The sequence below is a fragment of the Bubalus kerabau genome, chromosome 19 (genome assembly GCF_029407905.1).
Source record: "Bubalus kerabau isolate K-KA32 ecotype Philippines breed swamp buffalo chromosome 19, PCC_UOA_SB_1v2, whole genome shotgun sequence".
Lineage (NCBI taxonomy): Eukaryota > Metazoa > Chordata > Mammalia > Artiodactyla > Bovidae > Bubalus > Bubalus kerabau.
Window position 1 is genome coordinate 63,022,692 of NC_073642.1, and position 5,540 is coordinate 63,028,231.

Sequence of the window (5,540 nt, forward strand, 5' to 3'; positions counted from 1 at the left end):
CCCCATGGACTATAGCCCGCTAGGCTCTTCTGTCCATGGGATTTCCCAGGCATGAATACTGGAGTGGCTTGCTGTTTCCTTCTTCAGGGCATCTTCCTGACCCAGGGAATGAACCCACTTCTCCTGCATAGGCAGATGGATTCTTTACCACTGAGCCACCTGGGAAGCTCTTTACTACGTCACACTGTGATTAATTCAATGAAATTCATTTAGCTTGGTAGCAATTTTTCACTATTACACAGACACATAAAAAGCTACAACAAGCAGCCTTGTGCATAGGTCATATAATACCAAGGAAAATTTCCTAAAAGTGGAATTCCCAGCTACACTGCTCTGCCTGCCTGAATCTCATTTTTATTTATTTTGCTACGCAAACACGTAGGTTGTCTGTTACAGTTACTCACTTTACTTTGAAGGTGTGCATGGCGCACACGGCCTGAAGTTGGTGCACACACCACAGAAATGCTGTGAAGAACTCTTCTCTGAGCCCTCCTATGCGATGTACAATGTATTTGCAAAGTTCACCTCTCTTCACCTGAGTGCCTAAGAAAATAACAAACCTTCTTTTTGAACTCTAGTTACCTCTGCTGTGGGCTTCCCTGGTGGCTCAGAGGTCAAAGCGTCTGCCTCCAATGCGGGAGACCCGGGTTTGATCCCTGGGTCGGGAAGATCCCCTGGAGAAGGAAATGGCAACCCACTCCAGTATTCAATCCCATGGACGGAGAAGCCTGGTGGACTACAGTCCACGGGGTCGCAAAGAGTCGGACACGACTTCACCTACCTCTGCTGTACATCCACCTCAAAAGCAGGAGAAACAGCTAATTTCCATTTTACCTTGTTCTGCTTTAAAGTGGTAAAAATATCCATTTTTGTTAATCTAGGGGCATTCTCCTTCTTTTAAAAAATTATAAAAGCAAACAGAAGTCGATCTTTACCGACGCATCTCTTAAGGGAGAGTGGCCCTGCAAGCTTTCAGGTGCAGTGGTCGAAGTTTAAACTTAGGAGTCAAACGGGCAGGTGACTCAGCCTTTATGTCTCTCTGTTGTCACTTCTAGAATTGCTGCCTCATAAGAAATCAGATTGGCACCAGGACAGTGAACACAGTGGTTCTTCACGCAGAGGTTGAAAATCTGATTCTGGATTCAGGCAAACTGGTGTCCAAATTCTTCCAATATAGACAATTTTGCATGTTAAGTCGCTTCAGTCATGTCTGACTCTTCACGACCCTGTGGCCTGTGACCTGCCAGGTTCCTCTGTACGTAGGATTCTCCAGGCAAGAATACTAGAGTGGGTTGCCAAGCCCTCCTCCGGGGGATCTTCCTGACTCAGGGATCAAGCCCGAGTCTTTTATGTCTCCTACAATCACAGGCAGGTTCTTTACCAATAGCACCATCTGGTAAATTAATAATTCTCAGATATCTAATCCACAAATAGAAAATATAACAGTACATATATTACAGAGCTTTTATAAGAGCTGGAAAAAAATATGATATAGAGATTGCTTTGTGCCAGGCAGGTAGTGAGCACTCAGTGACTATTAGCTTCACTTATTCTTGTTGTCAAAATATGGGGACAAAAAAGTCTTATTGTCACACTTGGGATGGGAGATGGAAGTTGAGGTTGTGCGTGCTCAGTCGCTAAGTCGTGTCTGACCCTTTCCGACTCTATAGACTGTAGTCTGATAGGCTCCCCCGTCCATGAGATTTCTCAGGCAAGAATACTGAAGTGGGTTGCCATTTCCTCCTCCAGGGGATCTTCCTGACCCAGGGATGAAACTTGAGTCTCTTGTGTCTCCTGCATTGGCAGACGGATTCTTCCCTGAGCCACCCGGGAAGCCCTAGAACTTGAGGCACTCCACAGATAGAGCTACCTCTGGTTTACATTTCACAAATGACCAACCAGGCTGGGTGCTGAAAATTCATTATTTTGCAAGGGATTTTTATACAAAAGTATGCGAGAAGTGTTTTCCCTGGAAGACTAGAGAATCTCATTTCTTCTGATTGATGGTGAAATTCCTTGAGAAAATGATTAAGTCTTACATGGTGGAAGGTGACTTACTCACCTAGCTGGTGACTGGAATTGGCTATGTCATCTCCAGTATAAAGCCCACAGCTTTGCTGAATTCAAAATAAAGACTAAAGCTGGTAAACTCAAAGTGAATGGAACAGATTGTTTAAAGTGACTTTCCCTTATCTGTACAACACATGCATACGATAATGCTGTTGACATTTTTGTCAAGGAAATGAGATGTGGACCCTTAGCATCACTTTAGATGGAAGTCAGGGGGAGGCGGCAAGGCAGCAGGTGCGCCAGAATCCAAGCATCTGATGATAAGACAGACACAGTGGCCGCCTTACATGTTCTCGGCACCAGGTGAGCTGGGAAGAGACAGAACGATCTGTTCAGTCCTGGAAGGAAATGGGAGGGACCACATACATCCTGGAAAGTTAGCAGTGCCAGGGTGCTTGTAGATGATTTTGTCTGCCTTTCTTTCTGTATGTAGTCAAACAGAAAAGGGTCTAAGCCAAGATCAAAGGAAGAACTCTTAGTGGTGTGTCCTCCCTGAATGATGCGGGTCCTGCTAAAGTACCAGGGTACATTTTGCCAAAGAATGCCTCCCTCGTCTGCAGGTTGACTTCTGTTTCTAAGCCCTCTCTGTGGCTATTGTTTCATCTTCTGTGCCCAGTTGCTCTTGGCGTGAGTTCCAAGTGTGCTTTATGTAAGGCAGGTTCAAAGAAAGGTCCTCCATGCTGTTAATTCACTAAAGCATCAAACTCAGGGTACTGAGAGAAGAAGATGAAGTTCTTGCAGTGGCCAGCCACTTGTCGTTCTTGAACGACAGCACACTGAGTCTGAGCAGGAAGTAGAAACGAAAATAAATCCACAGCCAGGCACATATGGTGACACTGGGAAAGGGCAAGGACAATTTCGAAAGCAACCAGTGAGAAAAGTCAGATTATCTGGAAAGAATAAACAGTTAGGTTGACAACAGACTTCTTGTCTCCCACACCAAAAGCTAGAAGACAACAGAATATCCTCAAAGCACTGAGGGAACATAAATCTCAACCTAGTTCTGCTGCTGCTGCTAAGTCACTTCAGTCGTGTCCAACTCTGTGTGACCCCCATAGATGGCAGCTCACCAGCCTCCCCCATCTCTGGAATTCTCCAGGCAAGAACACTGGAGTGGGTTGCCATTTCCTTCTCCAATGCATGAAAGTGAAAAGTGAAGTCGCTCAGTCGTGTCCAACTCCCAGCGACCCCATGGACTGCAGCCTACCAGGCTCCTCCATCCATGGGATTTTCCAGGCAAGAGTACTGGAGTGGGGTGCCACTGCCTTCTCCTCAACCTAGTTCTAGACATAGCCAAATGCTTATTTAAGAGTGAAGTAAGACAAGTCAGGCAAGCAATGTTCGTGAGAGGTATCGCTTAGGGACTCCTGCTAAAAGGGCTATCTGAGGGTATACACATGGGTGAAGGATGCTGGAATTCAAGATGTATAGGAATGTAAAAAACAATACTAGGCAAAAAAGATTTATTCTGCATGCAGATTTATAGCAAGCAATAATTATCGTAAGGATGTATTTGAATGGGTTTAGAAATAAGAGTATACTAAAATGTTAGACCACAATGTCATGAAAGATGGGAGAGGGAATTAGATATTCTATAGTTCTTGTAATATTCAGAAGAATAGTCACGTTGACTACATTTTGTTAAATGAAATATGCATTTTAAATGTGAATAAACCACCAAAGAAGGGAGAATTAAAAAATAAAGAAAACCCAATGAATACATTAGAAGGTAAAATAAAGAATTAAAAAAAAAAAAACCTGTACTACGTTACAAAAAATAAAGTTACTGAATTAAGCTTAAATTTGTCATGAGTCCCAATAAATGTAAGTGAACTCAATTTTCTAGTTATAAGAGAGATATGTATGGAGTAAAAACAAATACTTCTGAGTTATATAAGATCTTCCAGAGTTATACATAAAGATAATAATATGGAGTTGTTGAGAGTAAAATAATTAGGGGGAAAGATGTAAAAATAAAGAATTTAAGTAGAAAATCCCAAGGGAATCTACCAAATATTTCTAGAAATAGTGTTTCAACAAGGTCACAGGATATAAGACAAACATAGACAAATTAATTTTGTATCTATATACTAGAAATGAACGTATGGAGAATAAAATTTAAAATATACTGCCATTTATAATCCCTCAGAAAAATGAATTACTTAGGTGTGAAACTAATAAAACATGAACAGGACTTGTATGCTGAAAACTACATAACACTGAAAAAATAAATCAAAGGAAGTTTAAATAAATGGAGAGACATACTGTGTTCATGGATTGGAAGATTCAACAAAGTAATGGTATCAGTTATCCACATATTGATATGTACATTTAATGTAATTTTTATCAAAATCCAAGCAAGACTTTTTGGGTAGATATAGACAAGATTATTCTGAAATGTATATGGAAAAGGGACTAGAATAACTGAAACAATTTTTTAAAGGGTAATAAATTGCAAATAATCATTCTACCCAATTTCAGGACTTATTCTGTAGCTATAGTAATCAAGATGCTGTGGTAGTGCACGTAGATCAATGGAAACAGAGCAATAGACACATAGATAAATGGAACAGAGTAGAGGATTCAGATATTGACCCACACAAATATGTTCAGTGATGTTTGATAATCATGTAACGGGGGGTTCAGGATTGAGAACACATGTACACCTGTGGTGGATTCATGTTGATGTATGGCAAAACTAATACAATATTGTAAAGTGATTAGCCTCTAATTAAAGTAAATAAATTTAAATTAGAAAAAAATAAAACCAGTTAAATGAGAGTACAGCCTTTTAAACAAATGGTATTGGAGCAACTGGGCACCCAAAGACAGAGAACAGCAAAGACAAAAACAAAAACTAAAAAAAGAACCCCTTGACCTAAGTTTCAAGCTTTCTAAAAATTAAATTAACATGGTTAAAGGATTTACATGTACAATCATAACAGCTTTAGAAAAATAAAAGAGAAAAGAAATCTGCAGGATGTAGGGCAGGCAGAGAGTTCTTAGACTTAAGATCAACTGTAAAATTACTAAAAGAAAAAAATAGATAAGTAGGGTTTCATCAAAATTAGAAAAATTTTCTGCCAAAGACACTGCTAAGTGAATGAAAAGACAAGCTACACAGTGGGAGAAAATATATGCAAATCACATATCTGATAAAGGACTATTTTCTGGAATGTATAAAGAACTCTTAAGATTCAACAACAAACAAACCAATTGGACATCTTCGAAGACATAAAGACCGCTTCATCAAAAAGATACACATATAGCAAATAAGCACATCAAAATATGTCAGAATCATTAACCATTAGGAAAATGCAAATTAAAAACCTAAAGAAATATCACTACACACCTATCAGAGTGGCTAAAGTCAAAGATAGTGTGTATCTGTTAATCCCACACTCCTGACTTATTCCTCCACTCTGTTATAGATAAAAATAAGGTCCTACTGTATAGCACCAGGAATTATA